The sequence below is a fragment of the Patagioenas fasciata genome, chromosome 1, assembly GCF_037038585.1.
Source record: "Patagioenas fasciata isolate bPatFas1 chromosome 1, bPatFas1.hap1, whole genome shotgun sequence".
Lineage (NCBI taxonomy): Eukaryota > Metazoa > Chordata > Aves > Columbiformes > Columbidae > Patagioenas > Patagioenas fasciata.
This window is the reverse complement of record NC_092520.1, coordinates 178055110-178082620: the sequence shown is the minus strand read 5'-3', so window position 1 is coordinate 178082620 and position 27511 is coordinate 178055110. Positions and strand designations below refer to the sequence as shown.

Here is a 27511-nt window from a genome sequence, read left to right as displayed (position 1 = left end):
CGAAACTTGCAGGCAGGTGCTGTGTTTGTACTGGCCTCTTATCTCTCCTGGCTTTCCAGGCTTTCAGCTGGTTTATGGCCTGGCGAGGAGAGCACAGAAAGTCAAGGCTGTCAGTGTCATTACAAACAACATGAAAGCCACGGTATCAGTGAGCCACCTATCTTAACTACTACCTGTTGATTTAGAGCTTGCTTTCTTATCAGGGGCCAGGAGACACGCGGGTTATTCTCCAGTAAGGAAAAAGCCAAGTTTGGGGAGAAGAGAGAAATTCAGAGCAGCTGAATTGCCACAACAGGAGGTAACTTGATTATTCGGATTTTGGATGTAAACTTATCTTTAAAAGAGAAAAAGCAGAATTGATCTTGATAACTAAATAACAATAAAAAAGAAGTTGCTTTTACTGCCTATATTGCCTAAAAAAGCAAACAGATGGATTAAGGCTCCAGGCTTTTTTATTTAACTGTATTTGTGAGGCAATAGGTGAAATTCTGCTGAAATCACTTCCAGGGGGAAAAAATAAAAATAAAAAATTCTGTCAGGTTTATTTTAGCAGTCAGTCACTCTAGCACAAAGTATAAAGCCTAAGAAGTGAGCACAGCAGGCGAGGCTTAGCTTGAATACCTGATGCAGCTCTCAGCAGCAAGTGGAGTGAAACTGGAGAGCTGCCGAGGCAATGTGGTCTGGCAGCTGCCCAGGGGAGGAGAGGGCTGGTACAGACAGACCTATTGCCGGGGCAAAAGCCTTGCTAATATTTCGTTAAGTGATGACAATAAATGATGCTGTTGTAAACTGATTGCCGGAAAGCATTCTGGGAAAGGAGTCTCTCATTGCAAAAGCTGCCTTAACCAATTAAATCTATGTTTCCTGTGAATTACAGATATGATGAAGCCAGAGCACCGCAGCCTGACCTCCCAGAGCCAATGGAAACTGGACCTGAACAAAACCGGAGAGGCTGCAATGGTGTGAACCACCAGCGCTCTGCTAGCTGGAGAAAAAGGAAAAACTACATATCCTCAGACCTGTTCCCCTGTCCTGCCCGGTACTGATGGACGCGGGGTCTGCGTACCCTGGCCAGGTAAGAAGGACTGACTGCCTCTTGCAGCCTGGATTTCAAGTCAGGAGAACCCAGCATGTGGCTGTTGCAGAAAGACAGTTTGTTTGTGAGGGAAATGGTGATGTCAGCTCCAGTTGAACCTGCTGTGCAACATGCTCTGTGCAGGCACACATTGATGGCAGCTCACTTGGGCTCGGGGATGCAGCACATACCTGCGCACTACGACTTATTTTGGCTTCTGATGGTAGCAGTTTCTCATTGCAATACTCAAGAGGAGGGGTTTTTTTCTCCTATTTTGCCTTTCATTAATACATTTCAGATAGTGAACCCCATGTCCACTGTTAGTGGCTGCACAAAGCACGCAGAGCATGGGCAGTGTTCAGCATCCCTTTCAGCAGCCTGTGAGCTCATCAGTATGCACCATGGTCTGTGGCTTCCAGAAACCAGTCAATGTTTGTAGATAGGTATGCGAAGGCAGTGTGCGATTAGTTAGCATTTGGGCTTGGCTTACTTGTAGCTTATTTCAAATCCAGAAGTGCTTCTTCCATATGGTTGAGCAAAGAAGACAACACAAAGACACAGCATGATGTCAATTCAGTTCATCTTCTGGGAGGACAGCTGACTTCCCAGGAAGCTTGTGCATTGCTATTCATGTCCACAGTCAAATAAATTAAAAGTATTTAGGTATTTGATTTTTTTTGTTTGTTTACTAATTCAGCTTTAACAAATGGAATTGTCATGTACAAATCTATGTTCTTATTTCATGTTAAAGTAGTGTAGCTCCATCACAATGAAGGAAGCACAGCTGATCCACACCACATAGAGATCTGGTTCTCCATGGGAAGGCCTATGTCACAGAGTGGGGACAGGAATATCCTCATGCAGTGCATAGTGCTGGGAACACAGATTTTCAAACTGAGCCCTCTCTAGTACTGAGACCAAAATGGTGTAGAGTGCTTGGCCCTGGTTTGATGGATTAGCATTTGCTGGATTAAGTCTCTACCACACAGCTTCTGATATCCTCTGCTGAAGAAACAAATTAAAATTACTAGATGAAAAGTATAAGGACACCATTCTTGGGCCACGCACATATCCTAAAATGACACCATGGAGGCTATCTAGCTATCTGCTGCTGGGTGATTTTGTTTATGAAATAACTCAAGCAAAAAAGTGAAGGAAGAGATCAATGCAATTCCAGAGCTAGTGACTCATACACACACATAATTCTGTGGTCTCATAGGAATTCTGCCCTTACTTAGTCTGAGATTTGGCGGTAGGTAAAAAGAAAAATATTGAATCAGTAGAAAATGCCCAAACTGTGAGGAAAATCTGTCTTCTGATTGCTAGCAGGTCTTCAAATGATATTAAACTCTTTGCTTATGTAGTATATCCCTGGTGAGGCACTAAGGTCCCCTTTTTTCCTTCTGGCCAAGTCACCCAGTTCCATGTTTCCTATTCTTCTTGCAGATGTACTGAGATGAAGGCATTGGAAATTTCCATATGGCAATTTAAAACCCTTCTTTTCTTTTTGTTTTAGGTACTCTTGTTGTGTGTTATAACCTTGCTCCAAGAATCCTTCCTTTATAGCAGTCTATCCTGAACAGTATTTCACCATCAGCTGAGGCACTATGGCAGTAAGTAAATTAATACTTCATCCATCCTGCCTTCTAGACTTGGCAGCTTGTGCTTTCAGTATCATTGTCCAAGTCTGACACTATTAAAAAGACCCCACACTGAACCCTCTGGTGCTTCACTAATATTTTCCTTCTAATCTGGAAAGGCTAATCTTGTTTCTCATGCTGGGTTGAAGACGGCTGCTGTTCTCAAATGTCAAGAAGCCTGCTTAGCACACCTTTGGCTTTGAACTGCTGAACTGGAAATGAATAACTGCACTTCTGAACATATGGGTATAGGGAGCCTGACAAATCACTGTCTCCTTTTTGATCAGAAGTATTCCCAGGATTTTAAAGTAGTTCACCCTATGTACATCTTATCATCTTACTCTGAGTTCAGTTTTTACCTAATGTTCATTAAATGGTTTTTCCACTTCAGGCTTCTCTAATTCAGCATCCATTTTTTATTGTTACTGAGTGGGATGTTGCACAGATCCTGGTATCCTGAATCACTCTTCTATATCAGTATTATGGATACAAGAAGGGGTTTTGTAGCGTGTATGCTCCCAGATAAAAACCTGGGGAGAGAAGTGTTCAACATTTAGAGAAGAAATCTGTGATCCCCTGAACCACAAATGCACAGTGTGACTGTAATGGGGAAATACATGATTATTGACTTTTTGTACTGGGAAAGGCCTCCTCAAGCAATGTGAGCTTTGCACTACAGCTGAGATGAACACCTTCCTTTAACTTTCATTCTTTAAGAATTAATGTTATAGACTATTGATCTCAAAAGTGCCATTGGATTTAGGCACTGTGTCCCTGGCTTCTTTTTCAAAATCCTAGCCAAATTGTGGTCCATATAGTTCTTATACCCCTGCAGTAGCTCAGATCTTCTCTCACAGGGCTGGGGCCTCTTGTACTCGGCATCATGTAAAAGGGGAACAAAAAGCAGGTGTGTGCCCTAACCTAAGTCACTCACAGTGAATTCTAGGATAAATCTGGTTCCAGATATTGTGAGACACCTCTGACTTCTTTTTAACAAAAAACTGTTTATTTTTCATTCAGGCCAGCACTCTGAAAACACACACATTTCTAGCCACTTCTCACTGTATATAAATTATAGGATATATTTTGTAAGTAATGCTTTAGCAATGCAGTGGAAATAACTTGCTGCTTTAGTCACCTTAGAAATGGTATGAGAAGCATCTCCTAATCCTTCCTTGTCCAGATATTCCAGTTATTCCAAAATCCCACACTTGATTTCAGTTCACAGCTCTCCTCTCTATGATTCTCCCTCATCAAAATGGCATTTGCCCATATGCTGGTGTATATTTCAGAAACTGTGACAGCTGGAAAAGGACAAACAAGAGAGGATCCTTTCACAACTGCATGTAGGATGTTTTTTATGGTGCAAAGGACTGACCTGTCCCATTAGATGTGGGAAGACAGCGAAGCTGAGGCAAGCTGGACAAATGTGAAGATGGGTTTTGAATGTGAAGTGCCTGATTTCCAGACTTTTTTCTGCATGTACTCGAGCTCAGTGGAGTCCAGGGTAGGAGCCTTCTGCTGCCATATCTGGCCCATGTCCTGCCACTGCAGCCCCACACCCTTCCCAGCAACACGTGGCTTTTCAGCCATGTAGATGAGGGAGGAGCAAGGAGAGTGGAACAGGACCTGGATGGATAACTTCCATTTTTACTTTTTATGCAGATCATCATGCTCCTGCTCATGACTTTTCCTTTCATTCCCAAAGACTTTTTTTCTGGGTCTCAGCTGCAGGAGACCTATTGCTCTCTGTTGGCTGAGTTTGCAGGTCACCTCCTGCCTTAGAAATATTGCTAGGGCTGCAATCAAGCCTGCATCTCCTCATGCATCTCCTTCATGCCCCGGCAGGGCTGGGAAGGGCAACCACTATTTCTGGTGTTTTCAAGTCCTCCAGTACTTGTTCTGTTATTTCCATGCTGCACTCCCCCATGTGTTCAACAGGACACAGACCCAGTTTCTTGGACTGTGATGCCATCTTTCCTTTGGTTTCCATGATGAGGACCTAACTCAATGGCAGCTCTTGTAAGCAAGGTACCCACCTGAGGACCACGAAGGGTTGGAAAGGAGGGGAAGAATGTGGGATGTGTCCTAGGCAGATGGTGCCTGCCTAAGATCTATCACAAATTACTGTTCTCCTGTGCTGGTTTTCAAAATAGCAGGTCTGTTACCTTGATCAACGCATGCTGGGAGAGATGGGCCTTTTGTGTATCAATGTATGTCAGTAAGGTGAACTCTGGGGTTGCCTTTTCAAACCCTAGGAAAAAAAGATGTGGCTTTGCAGCCCATGTGCTACAACTTCACTTGTCCCTTCACTATATTTTGGAGGGGAGGGGATTTGATTGCTGCCTCCCTCACAGTTGTCTTCCAGGTACCTCATACAATTGACTCTAATCTATATCTGACGCATCACATTGCACAAGTCCAGCCAGACTGCTTTGCAGGCCCTGGCCATGCATTAAATGCCGCCTCCTTCAGACAGAGATTAGACACCAAAATCAGCAAGTAGCACACAGAGGTAAGCAGCAATTCTGGCTTATTTTTAGACAAAAGATGTCAGTGGGTTTGCATATCCCAGCGAGGCACACAGAAATTTGGTGTCCTAAGTCACAGCCAAAACAAACACACAAAATGATGGAAGACACCAGGTCAGCCACACTGGAGGAATACCTGCATATGGGTTTGGTTTATGAAATAGGGTGGGCAAGCTTGTGCTAGACCTCTCCTCTTCCTGAGAATCAAGAGATGATAGCAGGCTCTTCAGTGCCCATGTGGAACCCCTCATATAGTCTTCCCAAACAATAATCCTAGTAGCTAATCATTTTGTGATGCTTATGTAGTCTTGGGTTTCACCAGTGTTGCTTGAAGCTTGGTCCATTCCTTAGTGCTTCAGTGGGGGCTTGACCTGCCCTCCTGGTGAGCACTGCAAGGGTTTCCTCCACCACACTGGCTGGTTGTCACCAGCAGGAGCCAGAAGACATCCCAGGTGAGTCACCCAGCTGCTTCAGTGCTGTATGTCTGGGCTCATCCTGCTGAAGTGGCACTAATTATCCCACCAATATTATGCAAGGAGGTATTACACGCTCAGTAGAGGGCAGAGCTCTGATTACATTGCAGGGACGATTACAGGTGCCTTCTCAGATATCCACGTACCCACAGGTATATCCATGTGCTGCTGTTCTTTGTACCTGTGGTGCATTAGCAACGCCACAGTGAGCTATTTTGGGTGCATGGGAGCCTCCCAGGGCTGCTGTCAGCAAGCAAAGACTAAGTGAAGCCCTACCTTCTGCCATGGGGATACCTCCTTGCCTGTATTCATTTGCATACAATGTCCTCACTGTAATGCTCTGGAAGGTCTCCAGCTCTTTGATGGGAGCTGGTGTTGCAATGAGTTTGGCCACACCAATGGGGCAGATGCTTCATACAGTGACAGAGGACTGTAAGAAGTACTGGCTGCATCACACCATGGGGCTTCCCCCAGCCTGAGAAAGCTCTTGCTTTCCTTAGTTGTTTCTTTTGGACCAGAATTTCTTAGTGGTTCCCGTTCTCCACGGCCAGCCATAGCTGGGAAGGCCATGAATGCAAACAGGCTTATTTTGCAAATACTTCATTATTCTGAAGCATTTGATTGAGGCAACATTAAAAATATATCCCCAGTGCTAGTCTTTCTTTGCTGTCTGTTGTTGACAACATATTTTTAAAAGAAACATTCCAGGGTAGGATATATATGTATGTTTTTTTAATGTGATTGCCTTGTTTCAGAGTTACTTAAGTAGGAAAATATTTCCCTTGGAAGGGATCCAAGCCCACAGAAGTCAGGCAAGAGTCTCTCTGTTGACTTTAAATGCACTATGGACTAGGCTGCTGTAAACCCCTAGAACAAATACATCGATAAAAAACAAGGTGCTGTTGGGTTTAATAAGACAAATATGGCAGTACCTGTGATGGTGAGCAATACTGATGCTGGTTACCTTAGCAGAGCGGAAGAAGAGCTCTCTGGACTGTGCGATTTATGCAGTTAATAGATGGCTGGATATTTATAGCCTGGCAACGATCTTTTTAAGGTTACAGGCACCAGGCGTGGGTTTTCCCATGGGGAAGGGAGAGGGGGATGGAACGGAAGTGGTGCTGACAGCAATGGTGGGGGTTTGAGATGGATTTTCCCTTGCTGTTAGCTTTGGTCTCCCTCTCCCCAGCCTCACTTCCCCCAATATGTGGTGTTTCTTTACAAATCCACAACAAGGCACGGCTTTGATGGTGTACCTGTCTGTGCTGTGCATCTCAGTCTCTTCAGCCTTCCTCTGTGTGACCTCATGGTTGGGAATACCCTGCAGCTGGGGAGGGAATTTGGCCCTGGTCATGTGCTCTCAGCTGTGCTGGGACAAGGAGAGTTCTCAGCAGAGGTTACAGTCCCCCAGGTCGCTTGGCTGAACTGTTCCTGCAGTTGCGGCTTCTACTCTCCCAGGCGAAATGAGTATTTGCATTGCAGAAGCATGTTTTGCTGGGTGCAGGCTGGAAGCATTGGTGGGCAGCGCTGGGAGGCAGCCCCAGGGCAGAGCCGGGCTGGCGGTGGTGGCTGGGATGGGGGGACGCCACCAGCACCCACCGCTGCTCCGGCGGCTGCCCTGCCCGTGGGCTTCCCTCACCAGCTGTGGAAAGCACTGGGAGATCAACATCCCCTGCAGCTGCTGATGGAGGTAGCCATGCCCAGATTAAGGGAAGCAACATTATGGCTCACATTTTTTAAAGGGTTTGTCCCCAGGCATTAGTGAGTGCCTTACAGACACAATTTGGAGCCTTGTGTCCTCTATTTGCTGATGCTAATTAAAAAAGCAGCTCCAGCCCTGCAGACCCGAACATTACTAAGGCAAAGGAAAGCTGAAGGCTTGTAAGACGCAGCCAACATCCAACAAACAATTTGGTGGTTGCATTTTTCCTAACGCTCGAGTCTCTCTGGAGATAACAGGAAACCCACACAGTTATTCTGAAGGAAGAGCTGTTGTTAGGTCTGATGAATACTGGTGATTAGGATTGGCTTTGATCCAATCCTGGAAACCAATCAAGGTTAAGATATCTCCTTAAAAAATAACTTATTTAATGTTTACATAAAAAGTCACATAAAAAGAAATTGAATCTAGCCTCTGGAATCATATCCAGTGTATCTGCCTTGGAGTATAGGTTTACCTCCTGAGAATTCATACAGTAATTAGATGAATGTGCCTAATTAATCACATTTCCTGTGCTGAAGAGGTTTGATGGAAAACATTTGCTTCTCTCACTTTATTAAAGCATTATTGAGTGTTGTGCTTGTCATGTGTTCATCACCAGCGTTCTCACCAATTAGTCCTGACAAAATGAAGTTTACCAACAGCAAAGTAAGCCAGTGCTCACACAGTCGCTTTGCTGTAGCGTTGTGTACATGCCTTCATGCCTCTAGGTAATTACTGGATAATTGAGAGCAGAGTCTGTTTAATCTAAAATGAGATGTGCTAAATATAAACCATTTTCAGTGCCTGATTGATACTGTTTTAATAGGCTTGGTATCATCTACTGCCATGGACATGTAATGCATGATTACCTTTATTTATTTCATGTGTTTATTATCAATTTTAGAGAAAAATGTGATTTACCAGCATGGCTATTACACCTATGAAGCAATTATTGCTCATTTAATATTTTTTCCAGCATTCCATGCCTGAACTAAAGCATGGGTACCAAAAACTGGAGGCCTGAAGATAGGAAGTTAAAGCTTTTCAGAGGCACTTAATACCTGGCCTTGGCCACAACCTCACTGAGTCTCCATCTCCTGGGAACCAGCATCCGATGTGGGGGCAGGGATACCTCCCGGAGGACTCCCAGCAGTTTCTGAGGATCAGGAGGGGACATGGCACAGACCTTCCCACTGCAGTGCAGGGCTGGGAGTGGAGGAGCTGGACGGGGCAGCAGAGCTGGGAAGAGACCCAGGAGCAAGTGCCAGTGCTGGGCTGCACTGGCCGGGCTTGGGCAGGGACATCCGTTCCTGCTCCATCCCATCCTGTGCCAGGAACAAGTGCAGACCTTGTCAAGAGAAAACACAAAGGGAGAGAAGAGGGGAGAGAGGCATCCCTGGAAATGCCATCACCAATGCTGAAGACTTGAGTCTCCTCTGGGAATTGGAGAGCCAAGGTCTGGCCCATGCCTGCTCCTTTCTTTTCTCTGGGGCCACTGAAAACATCTGGGATGCTTCAGCTCCTGCCAGAACAGTGGCCAAGCAGGATGTAGGCTGCCCTCTGCCAGTCCTGGGAGCAAAATGACTTGCTAAGACTATGCACCAACTCACTGGCAGAGCTGAGACTAGTTAGGAGTTGCTAACGCTAAGCTACAGAGAGAATAAATCAGATCTCATTATCTGCCTCTTAATCTGTCTTCCACTGTTACGATACTGAGGTCATCCTTCTAAGGGCTCTTCCCTTCTGACCAACTAAAATGTTAAGCTTGCAGACTAATATTAATGGATGAAAAGTGATTTTGCTATTCTACCAACTGTCAATTCCCAATAAGCCTTTTAAGTGCAGAAATCAGCTAGCTGTCATCAGCACTTCTGTTTACATAGTCAGTAGGAATGGAAACGCTTATTCCCATACAAAAATAAAATGTTTACTTGCCGGTAGACAATCAGATTTTGCTCTTCTCTCTCTGCCTTGCTGCAAGAAACTTGTGTCACAATTTGGGCATTTTTATTGCTGACTAATTCACAAACTTACTTACAGTGTTGTAAGATATCCTTCATATAAGAATCTGCAATTCCAGCAATTACACAGAGCTACTGCAGAGACAGTTTTTAGCCATGGGAACTTTTTTCTTTCCTTGTCAAAAGTAAACCTAGATTTGACTGGGAAATATTTGGCAACAGCTCTACATTTTTGATAGAGTGCTTCTGTGTGCATAATATTGTTTCTTCCAAAAGCCGAGGTTACTGTTGGAAGTCAACCTGGACTGAAAGTTTTCGTTCAGCTTTAACAATGACTCCTTTATACATGCCTTATCTTGCTCTCTGTCATTCACAGATATATCCCCCAGCTTCAAAAATCTTATCAGAAATAGGAGATATAGTCCAAAAGGTGGCTGATTCTCTACAAAAAATTGAGAAAGTAATCAAGAGGGAAGACTCTGCAGCCTGGCCATTGCTCATCCCCTTCTGCTGCACTGCTAACGGTAGGACTGAAATCCTGCTCAGTCTCCTTCATTACTCATATAGCTGGGCATGATGTAAAACTTGCAGAAGTCAAGAGAAGAAAACCCAGTCTTAACCCTTGGTGAGTTTCAGAGAAGTGTTCTTTAGGATTTGGGCTTGGAGGGCTATGTGTTGGTGTAGTACTTGCAGCTAGTGCTGCTACATCAAATGGAAACACATCTAGTCTACTCTCAGTACCTAGTGAATTACTGGAAGTATCTTAAAACACCCTGGAAATACCTTGGATGGACAAATTGCACAAGAAACAGTAAGTACTTGCCACTGAAGGGAATGGGAACGTCTAAATGTCTAAGGTATGAACTCAGCCCATAGTCTTGCAGCCGGAGAGCCATCTGGCTGAAACCCATGCTTCTGTGTAATACAAGTAATGGGGGAATCCTGTAGAAGTTGTATCAGCCCCTTCTGCTCAGTTAATGCTGTTTGAAAAATAAGAATAAATAAAATAGGAAATCTCATAAGTTTATTGTTTTTTCCTAAAATTCCATGGCTGCTTTGTGAAGAATCCATACTAGGCATCGTCCTGGGACAGGCTGCTGTTTGGTACAGAAATGGCATAGAGAGGGGGCTGGCTTGTTCTCTGGCCAAGTAAAGAACGTGGGTGGCCCTAGCTAAAGATTCAGTTGGGAGTCAGTAATGAACTTTACCTCCACATGAAAAGCTCCACACTCCATTAGGGACAAGAGAAGCAAATACAGTGTCAAACAGCAAGAGAGAAAGGGAGGTTCATAGGAAGTAAGAAATGTGGAAAATACCAGCACAAAGGTTAGTATGGGAAAAGCCTGTGATCACCTTGGATGCTATTAGTAAATATGATAGGGAGAAACTCACAAGCTTCTTAAGACCCCCATGGAAGAAAGCACTGAAGTGTATGCTCCGAGCTATACAGGTCTCTACATGTTTGCTGTACCCAAGGAGTAGGTGTCCCTGCACACTGCAGAATTGCTAACTACACTCAAATTCCTGGCGCGAATCCCTCATCTGATATCAGCACGGCTGTGCACGCACTTGTTTTCTTCAGATCTGAGGAAATTCTTTTGCAGAAGTCTGGAAAGATGCCAGGGGCCGGGCCATTGCCTGCCACCAAGCATCAGGCACAAGTGGCTGCCTGAGTCTCACCTGCCCGCATCTCACCTGCTTATATCTTGCCTGCCTGCATCTCACCTGTCTGCATCTTGCCTGCCTGCATCTCACCTGCCCTCATCTTGCTGCCTGCATCTCACCTGCCCACGCAGATGTGCAGGAACAGATCAGCCCCTGCAGGCTGTTCAGATCTCATCTCCTCCATGTGGGCCCATCAGCAAGGGTGCCAATTAGTGCCAACGGGAGCTTATTGAGCACTGAGGTAGGCTTGCTGTTGTGCAATTGATGGGAAATGAAAACAGACTGTTCCTTTTTTTTTTTTTTTTTTTTTTTTGTATTTTACAGTAACTACAATTAAATCTTTCTTGGCACGGCATTTCATGTGAGAGCTCTTTCCCTGTATGACTGCCCTGCACCCCTGTGTGAACTACTTGATGTTTCATTACGCAAATAGACTTCATTTACAAAAATGATGCCCTACTGGGAAAAATCAAATCCTTGAATTACAGGTATTCTGCAGGGGGGAATCTGTCCTCAGATAGGGAGACTGGGGGCCGAGACCTGCCCACAGCTGCTGGGCTGGAGCAGTTACATCAAGAGAAAGAGTTATTTTTAAAAGCTTATTTTAAGAATAAGGCCTCTGGGTGTAAGGGGGAAAATAATCATTGCTCAAGATGTGCCTGAGCTGTAGAAAGCCAAGGACGCTGTCTGTGCTGGAGCCAGCTGTGGGAAGACCTTGAACAGCAGCTGCTAAAGTAAGGCATAAGTTAGTCTGCAAGCACCTACCCAGGTTCATGACCCAACTTTCCTGCCTGCACTTGAAATCTCAGAACTACCTGGGCTGAGTGGATTTTGGGTTGACAAAAAACAGGGCAGCGACTTTATGGCATGTCTCATTCTTTCTCCCTCCTGCTGGATAACATCTCCTTTCAAGGGTACTGCAAGGTTTTTGTGCTTGACCCAACCTGAGCAGGACAAACTAACAGCAGCAGAGCTTGGAGGAGCATTAATGAACCTCACCCTGCTTCCTGTCTTCCATTCCTCTCCTGGACTATAAGGACTCAAATTGTTTGTTTGCACGGTATGGGATTAATGTAACCAAAGTCAGACATTTACAGTGGGCTCTGTGGCTGGCCTATTTATCCAAAGCACCTCTACAGTCAGAGCAGACGAACAGACACCTGTCAGGCTCATGTTATTCTAAAGTAGGTCTAATACAGGTCAGATGAATTGTGCCCTAAAAGTACCCACTTCTCTCCATTGATTTTGAAGGGGGCCTGGAGCTCCTGGCTCAGAGGCTCTCTGTCATGTCTAAATTTTGGCCACAGGAATCCACATTGAAGTCCTTAGCCCGTAAGTCTTATCAAAATACCCGCACTTGCTGCTGATACAATATACATATTTATGCATGCACTGTGACTGTCCTTGGGATTTTGTGATCTTCAGGTATCAGCGACATTATGTATCAAGGTCATAGCTTGCTTTCCTGCATAAAATATTAGTCAAGGGAGCAAAGTTAAACCTTAGCTTTCTGATATTAAGCCCTAGCAAATCCATAATCCTTCTTTTCCAATAGTAATGCAACATATTTTCATTAATGCTTGATACAAAGAGATCTAGCCCATCAGCCTCAGGAGGCTAGTTGTGCTTATAGGCAATGGGGTCATGAAGCGTAAATATTCAAGCTGCCTGCCTGCGATCTGCTCTGCTCATCAGCCCCTTGACAAGCACAATAATCATCAGCTCAGTCCCATACTGGTCAGCTGAGACTGCAAATGGTTTCTGTGGGTTGGGTGCTCAGGAATCAGCCCGCTCACAGCTCCTTGCTCCTGCGCCAGCGCTGCCCAGTCCTTGTCCAGGCACACTGGGGTTCACGGGGAGGTTTGGAGCAGACCCTGCTGCGGAGCAGAGGCAAGAAACTGTGAAAATGGTAATAAAAAGGTCTGTGGAGAAGGACCATCAGCCAACGGGTTGGATTCTGACAGCTGTGAAGTGGTTTAGCCTTTGGATAGCCCCCAGTGTGGCAGCTGACAGAGGCTGTTGCTATTTATACCTGCATCTCATTTGCACCAGGGAGATGCCACGTGCCAGTGGCGACAGACCGGGAGGAAGCCTTTCCCCAACAACATGGCTGCTCCAAAGAGCAAACTGCTTTAAATCAAAGAAAAAGGAGAGGGGGAAGATGAGCGGAACAGCTTGTGCTTTCATACTGCAGCACCCATTTCTGTTGCACAAGCAAAGCAAAGTCACACAAAATACAGCAACAACCTTGGGACACTGCCTGATCATTTTAGCAGACTGGTATGGGCAGGAGATGGGCTCACGCTTTCTGTGGGCTGGAGCACCATGGGCATCTTACCCACAGCAGGGGTCCCATCAGAGCAAGGTTGCTGGGTCCATCATTGCCTGCAGCCCCGGCCTCAGGGCAGGGGCAAAGGAAATACTATGGAAGGACCAGAGGGAAAGTATGCAGGTTCATATTTACTTGTGTTCTGACAGTTTTCTGCACCCAGGAAACAGTTGCTCTTTCGGTGGGACAACACCTTTTTCCAAGAGGTAAGAAAATGCACAGGGTCTTCTGACTGGGCTGGAGGGGCTGCATCTTTTTTGTACCCTCAGGCTATTTGCCTTCTGGGTATTCGACAAATAAATCACTGCATTTTGGATAAGGGAAATGCATTTGTTCCTCCACAAGGACAATCCCAAAGAAAACCATAGCACACTTTTATAATAGCTTTTTTCTTTTGTTCCTTCCATGCATCAAAAAGCTGCTGTTTGTGAAGCTCTGTGATGTCTCCAGTCCTGAGCCCGTGGAGGTGAGTGCACTGTGACAGCCGTGTGACAGCAGTGTCACAGCAGTGTCACAGCAGCTGGTGCTGCTCTCACCCCACGCCGGGCCCTGCACTGTGTGCACACACACGCATGTGTCTGTGTACTGTGGGAGGAGGGGTGTAAGGAGGGGTCAGCTCTGTGATGACGAAGCCTCAGGGCTTCCAGACAGCATCCAGCCTGGCCAGGCCCCACAGTCACAACCTCTCTTGGCAGCATTGCCTGGTTAATTATAATTTTAGCCCAGTTTCCTAAAGAAATCAGGCTTCTGTAAGGACACTGGCTGTGTGAGGTTTCACCAGTTTGCTTTAGTCCCACCCCACAATAATTTTTTAACCTTCCCCCTGATTTAAATTGAATTTGAGGGTGGGGAGATCTCTCAGAGCATTATGTGAGTTTTAGGAAAGGTGAAAGGACAGGAGGGACACTGCTTTTCATGCCCCTGCCATGAGCGAGGCTGTGGCACAGGCTGCGGCACTGCACAGCTCCCCAGAGCGCACCCTAAGCTGCCAGCCCCACGTACAGGGTGTCCCCAGACCCTCACCCCTCATGGGACTGCTCATTTAGTAACGCCACCTGGCCTCCAGAGGGAACGGCAGCAAGGGAGGGGATGAGAAACAGTCCTTTAAAAACTGTGGAGAGTATCAGGGATGCAGGCAGTGTACCCACCACCCTTGCTTTTCAGCCTCTTTCAGTACTTCCCAGCAGCACAGGGAGATGTCACCTGCCTCAGATTGCAGCCTGTTGCTGTTTCTTTCTTGGTTCCACTTGTCAGCTCCCGTGTTTCCATACACACACATTTCCAGCAATGAGTTTTCTGACAATTCAACTTGAGAAACAGGAGGAACCAAAGTTTCTGGATGCGGCAGCTCCCCTGGGGAAGTCCACGAGGGTAGGAGCCCCGCCATCCCATGGGCGCTTTGCAGCTGTGCCAAAAGGTACCAAATCCACCATCTGTGAGGCAAGAAGCTGGATGGGATCAGGTAGTGAGGCTTGTGGTCCCTCGCAGCTGGCAGGACAGCGAGATGCCAGCAAGTGTCCCCTGCGCTGCCTCTCTCCTGCCTCGGGGAGCCGCCTGCAAGGGAAAAGGTTCATTGTGGCTTGTGAGGAGGAAAGCAAAGAGATAATTGAAAAAAAATGCTGCTAAGTTAAATCGCAGTTACATCCCACTGCAAATATGTGATTTTCTGTGCAACATTTGTGCATCAACATTTTAGCTGTATGAGGATGAAAAGTTAGCAGATTCACTAGGCCCTATTACCATATTACATGTATAATTTATAAGATTTTTAAATTAGGCTGATTTTTTTTTTTTAAGCTACCAGTGCTTTGTGATTCAATTTAATTTGCCTGTCCGTTGTGTAAAATAATAAAACCCCTTAGTGCAATTTTAATCTTTTCTAAATTCCCTTGTTACCACCTGAACAAGATGGTAATAGAACACTTTAATAATTTTTGTTTTAAATCCTGGAAGTCCGTAAATAAGTCAAACTTGAAAATACACTCCCTGTGTCAAGCAATTCCCTTTCAACAAGGCCTTGACAGGTCCCTGACAGGTTTGATGCAGAGATCAGTTGTCTTTCAAACTGCACTTGCAAATTAAGGTGAGAGTCCAAACAGGCAGCTCTGCACAGGGAGAAAGTGGTGATAATGGAATGGGAATTAAGGAGAAAAACTTGCAAATTCACCTCATTTATCATTCTTGTTATTCTGTCAAACTTAACTTTCCATGTGTAGGTACGTACACCTTTAAAAGAGTCTCTGTATCATCTTTAAGGCAATATTGTAAGAACATGTCTACTTCAGCAAACTGAGATGCATACAATACTCCCCCTGAAAAACAACCATAAGCCTTCCTTTAAAAGTATGAGATTTTTAAAAGAAACACATCTTTGTACAATTTTTCCCCTGCCTTGGGTCATTTGGGGGATTTTTTTTTGCCAGAGACTTGCCCAGTTTCAGCTGAGATTTTGCCCTGTGTTCTCTAGCTGGGACCCTAATAAAAACAACAAGCAACAGATAAAGCTTTTTAAGGACAGGAGAGAGGGAGTCCTTTGGGAGTCTTTGTGTCTCCATGGCAGAGTTAGAGATTTTGATACCCTACATAGGTAGCAAGGGGTGCTCAGCTCCCTCCCTCCTGGACACCCAGCACAGCCGCTTTAGGAAATCCCCGAGGCTCAGCACTCGGTGAAATGCAACGAGCCACCTGCTAGAAAGCCGCACTTGACAGCTGCGCTTCAACCCTGCAGCTGCTTCGCTGTGCGGCTGGAGCCAGCGCTGGGCGCCTGCCTGCTCAGGCAGGCAGCAACTGCACGGGCAGCAGCTCTGCGGGCAGCAGCCAGGCAGGCAGCAACTGTGAGGGCAGCAGCTCTGCGGGCAGCAGCCAGGCAGGCAGCAACTGTGAGGGCAGCAGCTCTGCGGGCAGCAGCCAGGCAGGCAGCAACTGCACGGGCAGCAGCTCTGCGGGCAGCAGCCAGGCAGGCAGCAACTGCACGGGCAGCAGCTCTGCGGGCAGCAGCCAGGCAGGCAGCAACTGCACGGGCAGCAGCTCTGCGGGCAGCCGCCAGGCAGGCAGCAACTGTGAGGGCAGCAGCTGTGTTGGCAGCAGCTGGGTGGGCAGCATCACTCTGCAAGCACCGCATGCAGCTGCTCATTGAGGCTTCACCTGTGGGCTCAAGAAGCAACCTGGTACTCACACCGGGACAGGGACTGAGCGATTGAGATCTTTCCTGCCTTCTTCGCCTCTATGACTTTACAGCTTTGCTGCAAGAATGTTGTTTTGGCTGAAGCCAGCCAGTGGGAGATACAATCAACAGCAATTTACCTCCTGTGCTTCTGTCATTGCATCCCTAGAAACGTGCACAGGGCATCATCCCACCACGCCCAGGGATGCCCACAAGCCGCAGTCCGTGCAGGTCTTCCATCAGGTATTGAAGGTCCTCACTGGCCTGCTGTCCTGGGCATTTGCTCTCAATATCTTTCACTGAATATAAGAATTATTCTTATTAATATTATGGTTGTTGCTATTATTGTACTTACTGGCGTTCCAGGTATGATCCTCAGTCTCTGGGACATGTCTGCATTTGGACTTGGGAATAAAGCACATAAGAAGAGAAAAAAGGAAAAGAATAAAGCGTTGGAAGAGAAAATGGTTTCTGAACAGAGGGAACAGAAAAGGAGATAGTAGGGAATCTCAGAAGACAGAAAGACCCAGTGATGTAGAAGCTAGGGAATGAAGGGGAGGAAGAAGTGTATACAGGTAGGGAACTACTGGACTGGGAGCCCTCTTGGGCTATTTTCTGTGCTAAAGCAGAAGGGTATTGTGAATTCCCAATGTACGGAGAACAAGAAATCTTCTGACCAACTCAAATTATTTGTTATTAATTTATAGACTTGCAAACTGACGCTCTTTGTCATGCCAACTAACTGATTTTATTTGGCTTTATTTGAAACAGTGGCTTCATGGCTGACTTAATTTTGATTCTAGCATTTTCTGCATCCTTATTTATGAGGGTGATAGCTATTTTAGGAAAAGATGAGTCCAAAGCCTGTGTGGTGTGCAGACAGGAGCCCTCTGGGCTGGCTGCAGGACCTTGCAGGCAGAGCAGAAAGTCGGTCATGGGACCGCAAGCAGTTCACACTCATCCTGACCTCGGAAGAGCCACAGTGAGTCCAACCAGATAACAGAAGGAAAAATTATCCTGGAAGCAACAAAGATAAAGGAAAAACTCCAGCATTTAAACGGCTGCCTGGGCTTGTGATGCAAATGGCAGAGGACAAAATGCACTAATTGGATGATGTGTAAATGAACCAACGCTTTGTACGCTCTCATGCATCGCCTGTGTTTGTTTAATAACTGTGTTCTTGCTCTTTCTCGCTGCATCCATAAGCCAGGCAACTTATTTTTAGGATGTGCTTTTACAAGGGCTTCAGAAAAAGAACTGAGAGCTGGAGGGCACATAGCCCATGAGGATGTGATTTGGAGCCTGGAAGGGTCACTGGGGAGGGGTCTGGCCCTGGCACTGAAGCAAGGATGCTGCCAACCTGGGTGCAGTCTCAGCGTCCAGCAGGAAGTCACATGGGCTCTGCAGGGGGGGCAGAGGTGCCCTCGGCCCCAGAGCTGGCCCCTGTGCCCAAACCAGCCTCCGGTGCTGCTCACAACCTCATGCACTCACTTCCCTGCTCATCCGGCTCAACATGCTGGCTGCTCCCACCCGAGCTGTACACCCACCGCAGTGTGATGCTGTGGCTTATCTCGGCTGTGGGGTAAAGATGGCAAAAGGCAGAAAGAGGTTTCCAAAACACATCAAACTGCAGCCGAAAAGCCCCACAAGGGCAGAAATATTTCGGTGATTGCAGCAGACTGGATAACGCTTTCAGACAATCTTTGCCACCCCAGGTTCCTCTGTGGCTGTGGAGTGGTTAGCACCAGTGGATTGGGAAATGCTTTTGTGCATATGTGAGGCCTGTTATGAAGTACACCTTTCATCATGGAGAGCTTCAATTGCTTAGATATGGAGTTGGATAAATATTTTTCACAATCCAAGCAGAAGTCGTCACTTCTAGCTGTAAGGCAGGGCTGCTTTAGTGCGCTGTTTGTTGAACAGCCAGTTGCTGTTCTAAACCTAATCCTAAGAAATAAGCCACATATTATAAATAAAGCTGGAATCAGCAGAGCATATGGGACCTAATAAACACAATATTCATAGGATTTGATGTGAAATATTAGGGTCTGATCCTGATGGCCTTTGCCATATCAGCAATCTCCCTGATATTTCTTATACTCATGTGCAAAGGCTTATTTTTCAGATGGATGATAGCCGTGAAGCTGAATTACAGGTAAGGCAGCATGGAAATGATGAAGTCTTTAAAAGATGAATGTCTGGTTTTGGGAGCTTTTTCCTAACTTCCATTAAAGAGTCAAAATTCAAGACATTCCCAATTATGACTCAAAAACTTACCTCTTGCTCTTTGAGGAACAGACCTTGAAGTGTGTAAGTGAAAGTACAGACTATAGTTCTCTAGCACATCACCTTCAGAAAGATAGCAGTGGTGAAGAAGAAAAAACCCCAAACATCTAGCTTAATTTATAATTAAATTAACACAACATTAAATAACATAAAACCCAGAGAAGGACTGCACCGAGCTCTGATGTTACCGATATTTAGATATTTGTGATAACGTTAAAAGCCTTGATATATTTGGAGGCAAGACTGAAGCTGGAACATCTCTATAATTAAAATGTATGTACCCTGATGAGGAAATGGGTATATGTGAGTCAGAAATGTTATCAGTGAGGTGTGGGGGAAGATACAAACATAGGTTGCTGGGTCCTGACCTTCTACTGAAAATACAGGGTAGGTTATTTGTTTCAGCACCAGCCCACTCATATGTACAGGTCTTTGAGAAGCTGAAAGCATGTTTGCACTTACCTTGCCTGTCTCTGTGCTCTCCCATGTGTGCTCCATTCTGCACGTTAGTGCAGAAATATCAGGATTAGACCCTTGTCACTGAACCAGCGATAAAGGCCATTAACTCGATCTGTCATCACTGGATGCCCATTCCCAGCTGATCTAATTGATTTCCAGTGTATTACCCTAGATGCATCAGATGCTAGAATAACCCAGTAACCTATGACTAAGAATGGTATATGGAGAGGAAACATTACGTGCGAACTTCTGTGCCTCTGTCTTGTCCTTCTTAAAATACTGAGCTGTGGCAGGCACATATTGATCCCATATGTGACAACAGATACTAGCCAGACACACAGATCCATTGCCTGCATTGCTGATGGCCAGCTAAGAACAATAATCTCACCTGCTATGCTGGATAAAGCACAGCTATTGAGGCGGATCTTTGCTCTGAAGATCCTGTGTTGCTTTAGCTGTCATTAAGGGGCCATAATTCTGGCTTAATGCTGGAAGATGTCAGGATCTCTGTGCAGTGTGAAATCCCCAGAGCTGCCCTCCGAGCACTTGCTATGGATTATCAGCATGAGGATTTTACCTAATATAGCTGGGAATCCCTGTGCTTCAGTAGCCAGAGTGACAAGGAAGCTGAGCATCAGTTAGAGCTGTTGTAGAGGTGCTTTGCCTCCTGTGAGTCCCAAATAGCTTGACCTGACAATATGCTTTCATTCTCCTAAAAGATGAGACCTTTTTATTTATATATCAACAGCCTTTTAAGTTGCAGCAGGGGGCTTGTGTCTGCATCAGCCATGTCTCAGGGCAGGCTGCTGGCAGTAGCCAGCTCCCCATGTTGCCTTGCTCTTCCCTGCTGCTCTGGAAAGCACTTGTCCGGGCTCACGTACAAACACGCAGCCCGCTATAATAGTGACAAAACGATGCCACATGAAATTGCTGGGTTTGCTTCTTCTGCTCATGTGTCTTCCCCCAGCATCAGTTCAGCTGCAGCACCCACAGCTCCCTAAGCCACACTGGAGGCTACAGGGGAACTGCGGTGGCCGTGGAGTCCCCACTGCCCTCTCACAGGGAGAGGGGGCCTGGGCCAGGAGGATGGGTCTGAGGGACAACCAGAGTGTGTCAGGCACTTGGGTGTGCTGGGGACTGCCAGGGTATATTGATTTTCCCAGGGATGCTAAATACAGGAGCTGACTGCAGGGCCTTGGCCAGCCTTGGTCTCCAGTTGTATGTATTTTGCCTGCACAGTTTTAAGCCAGAAAGTGCATGAACAAGCCAGAAAGCCCCTGTAATGCCACTAAACCAGCTCCCAGATGGGAGTAAACTGTCTATAAACACACACAGAGAAATAGCTTAGTGAGAACATGCAAGTCCAGTCCCATAAATGCTGCCTTAGCGCAATAACTATAAAGCGAGCACCTTCTTGAACATGCTGGGGTCCTACACAATACCAGCAGGGGCCAGACCATCTGGGATGTCCAACATCCTCACTGATGAAGGCATTGCTGTAAGCCTCTGCAGCCATTTGGTTCACAGAACAGGAGCCCTTGTGCAGGTGCCCTGTGCCGCTTTTCTCATCCAGCATGGCAGGGAGGAGTTACCCAGTCCCTTGCCATTGTGCAAGATGCTTCATGGCACAGTGTGCTGCCACAGGGAGAAGACAGGATCTACTCCATATCCCTGCACTGCATGAAAAAGATTCCAGCTAATTTCCATGGACTTGAATCAGTTTAATCTGGGTCCTGCTTGTTTACAGACATAGTGCTTAGCACATATCCATCCTTATAAATTAGATTTATCATGTTGTTTTTCACTGAGGGTTTTTTGAGCTAAAATCCACATTTGGCCAAGGATATATCTGATAGGACTTAAGGGAATGGCAGGAAGATGTGCCAGGGGAGGTTTAGGCTGGACATTAGGAAAAGGTTCTTCATGCGGAGGGTGGTGGAGCACTGGAACAGGCTCCCCAGGGCAGTGTCACGGCCCCAAGCCTGAGAGTGTTCAAGAAGCAATTGGATAGTGCCTTCAGACACATGGTGTGCTTTTTGAGGTTGAGGACAGAGTTGGACTCAATAGTCTTTGTGAGTCCCTTCCAACTCTGGACATTCTATGCTTCTATGATTCTATGACACTGATGTGACATAGCTTCTTGTTATTAGCTCTGCGGGCAGGGTTACTCAGCACCTGCCGGTGCAGCTGAGGACAGTGCTCAGCCAGCCACAGACCTGCCTGGGAACTGCCTCAGCGCAGGCGCTGTTGCAGTCCAGTATTTCACCATGATTCAGGTAGAAGTACTGACTATTCATCTTTCCCAGACCACACATAAAGCCAGATGTATTGTAAGGGGAAATGCTAATAAACCCACAAAGTTCTGTTCCTCCAGAACACCCCTCTTCCTAAATGCAGTGGGATATTGATGGATGGTTTGGGTTCATTTCCAGTGAGTGCTCTAAGAGAATACTGAGCTCTGAGACTTTCTATAAGAAATGCAGTACAGCAGGGCCAATTTTCTTTTAAAGGTCCATGAGAGTGCCAGGATTGCAGTACATAAAGGAGAGCTGGGCAGCTTCTGCAGGCTTCATCAAGCATAAAACAGCTACAATGCCTTTTAGGAAGAAAGGGAAAATATTTTGTCATGCATCATTGGAATGAGATACACAGAAAGGTTAAAATATTATTCATAATACTTTAATTTGCCATACAGGAAGTAAGACAGTTCCACTTAAGACAGTTCCACTTAAGAATCTGCCTATCAAACTGTTTTCCTAGGTGAGAAGCTAACAGGATATATTTTTCCTGGTTTCATTCCCTTCATAAATCTAATCAATGAAATGCTGCTGGCTCTGAAGGGTATTTAAGTACAGCTTTGCCCACAGATGTAGCAGCAGATCTTTGGCAGGAGAATCACTGACAGATTTAATTAGCATTCTAGTTTAAGCAAATAAACGGAATTGTCTATCACAAAATGATGTTTGTATCAAGAGGCTTTACTGCAATATTTGTGCTCAAGACTGAACGACTTACTGTTGCTGAAAAGTGGCAGCAGCAGCTCATTCTCCTCCATTCCTTTACATTATTTTGTAGGTAAGTTAAACAAATTAGTGATGTCAGAATGTGGTCCTAGGACATGTATTTAGTTTATATGTACAGCTGCATGTCTCCCCTCATCTGTGCAATCATCCTCTGTCCCCCACTGTGACTGCTACCAGTTCTCAAGTACACACTGAAGTAAAAAAATAAAGAAGTCAAATAATTTCTTCTTCCCAGAACGATTTGAACCAGAAAATTAAATCTTTCTTCGGAGCTACTGTTTAGGCATATACAAGAAGGCATGTGTGGCCTGCCTCCCTCAAAAAACCCTCTTCTGCAATAAATGTACAAGCAAGGTTAGTTCAGAGGCTGTACCATTTTTAGTACTTTTTTAAGAACATCTTTTTCTGTAAGTGCCAATTCCAGTTTTGGATGGCTGTAGTGTAGCATGTGGCTAACAGCATCCATCAGGCAGATCCAGTGGCACTGGTGGGTTATTGGTTTTACATAGTGCAAATCTTGGCACCAAGTGACCCACATTTAGATTCAAATTTCCAGACCTCATTTTGGTCAGCTGAGGCAAAGAGTGGGGACAGCCTGGCTTCTCACACAACACATGAAGTCCTCACACCCAAAAGTTTCAATGTGAGTTGTGCCCAGGTAAGGAATGACTTCATGGTATACGCTACAAGTACTCAGTAGTTCCAGTTCCAGCCATCCAGCCCAGCAAGGTGCTGTGCAGCCCTGATAAGACTTAAAGGAATATCCCAAGCCAGACTCTTGGGGTGCAGCTCTGACTTTGTGGCTGGTGCTGGAGTGACACTGTCAGAAATACAAAGAATCACCAAGGGTGAGGTTCTAGCAAATCTATAGCCTGCACAGTCTAGTCCGGTATAAATACTGGTTTGAAGTGGAGTTCTCAACTAGGAAACTGTAAGAAAAATGTTGCAATGATAACTACAGCTGTTTCATTAGCTTCCCAGTCATATATAAATGCATGGACTTGCTATTTTATATATATAAATACGGAACATATGTAACATATAACATTTTATATATGCTATGAATAATACACTTACTCAGAGTTAGCTGTGTGCACAGTGGTGAACAAAAGGCATCACAGAGCACTCAAGTTTGGTTTTGTTTGACATTGTAGGCATGTGGCACGACTACCAAGACTCCCTTCACAGTCAGTGAAGAGAAACAGGCATATCTGCAGTCCCTTTCATCTTGCCCTAAAGTAGACCCCAAAAGTAGGCCAAGCAAGCTGCACCCCAGAAGTGTCTATCTCTTCTTTGACTGCGAAGGGAACCTAGGGTGACTGCAGTAAAGAGGTCAATGCCTGAGTTAACGGTTTAAAAATAGAGGAGCTAAATTCCACCCATGCAGTTCAGATAAGGGAGACAAAGCGAAACAGGTCAGAAAATGTTTGATGTGTTCAGTCTGGTCGGTTATTTTTTAGTATCATTGAGTCTGATTTCCAGTCACTGTGATTTCACAGCGCTGTCAGTAAAAGGATGATTAGGGTCTTAAATATGGAAGAAACTTTAATTAGCTATTGATACAGCAGGGCTTAGATCTGCAGAGATCAGAGCCCTTTTGTGCCAGGCTCTGTGCTAAGAAATTATGGGAGACACCACCAGTCCCAGCCAGTTTGCAGGCTGAACAGTCAGGAGCTGGGAGGACATGCAGAGAGAAGTCACTCACTCATTAATTTTGCATGAGGAATCAGTACAACATTGCACCGATGAATGCAGTGAGATGGGGTTGAGGTCTGAAAAAAACACATATTGCAATTTTTCTGCCAGCCTTGCCCAGAACCTGACAAGTCCCAAGAAGGATCCAGCCTCTGGAAAATGAATGTCTTAAGGCTTCCTGCAGCAGTGGAAGAAGCCCCTTGAACTGTGCCAAAAGACTATACTGGAGGCAACAAGGCCACATACTGTGGAAGGGAACAAGACTGATGCGAGCAGGAGCTGCAGCATGAGCAGGGCCTGGCAAGTGGCATGAAAGAAAACCCGAAGGGTAAAGTGAGGAAGGGTTTCTGAGGCTGAACTAGAGCTGTGAGGACCAGGTACAAAAGTGGTTTAAGGCAGCGGCCGCCGCAGTCTCAGGTACGGGGGGGTCCCGGGCAGGCACAGGGTGTGGAGGGCCGTGTGTGCTCACTGCCCTCTCACAGGGGAGCGGGATCACCGGGTGCCCGTGGCTCCGGAGCGAGGGGCGCCGTGGGGCAGTTCTGGGGTGCGGGTGCTGGGCTGCTGCGGCAATGCCTGGCACGAGGGCTGGTTGGGCTCTCCTGCGCGGTGCATTCCCTCCTCCTGCGGGCTCCCTTGCTGCTTTGCCACAGAGATACGGAACTGCAGGACTGAGTTAACGAGTTTACACGCGGCGAAGCTGCAGAGCTGCGCTGCTCCTGCCCGGCCCCCTCAGCTGCCGAGCATCCCTGCACGGGGTGGCTGCCAGTCCATTAGAGAAAACATGGGGACTTGATGAACCTGATGCAGTTGACTCTGAGAGTCTGAAGGAATTAACAGGTATGATATGGCCAGAGTAAGTTGAAACAGAAGCAACTTTGGTAGCAGCACTTTGGGCTGGGCTGAAGAAGGGCAAAGGGAGATGTTACAAGAGAACAAAACCGTGGCCCTTGGTGGAGTGAGAGGCTACATTTTCAGGCAGATATCAGCCACAATAATGTTGTCTCTGAAAACCAGAAGAAAAGCAAACATGTGCACTGGTGGAGAAGCCTCTGCACCTCTGACAGCATTTCCTTATGTTGTAGAATCATAGAATTATAGAATCATAGAACTGTTTAGGTTGGAAGGGACCTTCAAAGGTCATCTAGTCCAACTCCCTGCAATGAGCAGAGACATTTTCAACTAGATCAGGCTGCCCAGAGCCCCCTCCAGCCTGGCCTGGAATGTTTCCAGGGATGGGGCACCTACCACCTCTCTGGGAAACCTGTGCCAGTGTTTCAACACCCTCATTGTAAAAAAATTCTTCTTCATGTCTAGCCTGAATCTCCTGTCTTTTAGTTTAAAACCATGACCCCTTGTCACAACAGACCCTGCTAAAAAGTCTGTCCCCATCTTTCTTAGAGGCCCCTTTTAAGTACTGAAAGGCCACAATAAGGTCTCCCTGCAGCCTTCTCTTCTCCAGGCTGAACAACCCTCAACTCTCTCAGCCTGTCCTCATAGGAAGGCTTTTCCTCAAAGCTCAAGCAGAGCTGGAAGGTGCTCAGCTGTGGTGCTGTGGTTTCATGGACTCTGTTCTGTTCTCAGAGATATGGCACTGTTCCTGGTGTCCCTGTCCTCAGGAGGGACCAGCATCCATCCTTGCCACCCCAGGACCATCCTCCTGGCAAGGCTGCTTGGTGAGATCTGCACTACAGCATTTGCTTAGAAATACAAACGAACAGATTAACACTAGCAGAGCAAGCTCCAGGACACCTGCACAGTAAGAGCCCTGTCCAGAGAAAGTGCACTGCTTTGGTAGAGTAGGGAATTCAATATTGGTATCCTGCATCCTGGGCTAACACTGTAATCACTAATGGTGCAATAAGAGAGGAGCATTAACAGTATTTTCTTAATGGGACCATGTGTTGGTGTGGCTTCATGAAAGTCTGAAAGTGAAATGAAATACATGGGGTCTGCTGTGAATATGTAATTAGCTTTGTTAGTAGTCTTGTTTCAGTGAAAACCTAGAATTCGATCCAAATTGTAATTTCTGATTTCTGATTTTGCCATTTAGTTGTAGAAGCAAAAAGAAAAAAAAAAAAAATCTGTTATTTGCACAGCCCTAAATTCTACCCTCCATACGCAGTAGAAAAAGTCTAGCTTAAAAGCAGCTTGTTTGATGACCCTCAAATCCCCATCAAACACTTGCTGCCTGGATTAGGGTCTCCCAATATGTAGAAGGTGACTAATTGTCTTTCATTTATCTTATAAGGATGTTTTTATTGTTACATGGAGTTGCCATCTGTCCATCTTGGAGGCAAGAGGCCCAGAAGATTTTAATCCTCAATGATATAGCTTCAAGTGCCTCTCTAAAGGACAAAGATTGGCCTACTTACATCCCTGCGGAATGCAGAGACTTCTCTATAAGGCGGGGTTTAAGTGAAAGATTCGCCCTGAATGGCTAGATCACACTTCACCTCCTCTGAGAAGGGGCTGTGTGAAAGATGCATTCATTTAGTCAGATGGCCAAATTTAGAATATCTGACAAATGTGGTAGTTTTAGGTCAGCTGCTTCCTTTTTTCTTTAGCTTGTTATTCCTCCTCTTAAGTTATTTTCTTTTTTTCTTTCTTTTTTTTTTTTTTCCATTCATTTTGAAGATGCCTAAGTAAGGTACTTAGACTTACTGGAAATTTCCCTTCATTTTTTTTAGTAGAGAGCAACTAGCTAAACTGTAACCATATTCATGAATAATACCCATTCCAAAAGAAAGAGCATTTTTCACCAAATGTGACGCATACATATGGGTGCACAAAGTCAAATGAACCCCCAAAGCTGCTGCTTTCTTCAAGGCATATTTCCATTCCTTCATTTCTGCAGGGATGACTGCACATAGGGGATTTTTTGTAACTGGTAGAATAATTAGAAGTAGCCTTCTTCTGCATGCTTTGTCACATTTGCAGTCAGGACTATGATAAGCAGGGCTGTGGTTCAGAGCAATTACTGAACACACCCTCTTGTTTGTATTTTACAGGCACTGGTGCAGACCCTGGACTCTGATTAAAACCCGTGGGGCTGGTTAGCTCAGTCTCTCTGGCTCTCCAGGTCCAGGAGACCTTGCTGTAACCAGTACCAGTATCACCTACCCAGCAGAATAAGCCCCAAGTTAAAACAGAACAAAGGGAAAGTCATTCACAGGAGCAATGACGAGATCCAAGGCTGTCCACAGGACACCAGTTTAAATCTGTCCTGAGCTGGCAGTGACCAAAAAGCTGCCACCGTCTGACAGCTGTCCCTGGCGCAGGCGACGGGGATTAGCTGTGTCAGCCTGGCTGATGATGGACCAGCCAGATGGGCTCCGGGGCAAACCCATAGCACTGATGACCCGGCCAGACCCTGATATCTTATCTTGGCTGGTGCCCTGCGAAGCATCCTGGTATGGCTGGGTATGGCTGGGTGGAGGGGGACTCTGTGGCACTACCCCTTGTGCCCCCCATCTCAGTCTGGCCGAATTCAGATGTTGAAAGGTACATGT

The 27511-nt window shown here is 46.0% G+C and overlaps 1 long non-coding RNA gene across 1 annotated transcript; it reads left to right on the top strand.

Annotated features, from left to right (window-relative positions):
* The first annotated feature begins 216 nt into the window (after positions 1-216).
* Positions 217-3046, top strand: LOC139827080 (uncharacterized). Its single transcript, XR_011737269.1, has 3 exons — positions 217-298; positions 878-1075; positions 2592-3046. It is a non-coding gene; the product is annotated as an uncharacterized lncRNA (long non-coding RNA).
* The last annotated feature ends 24465 nt before the right edge of the window (positions 3047-27511 follow it).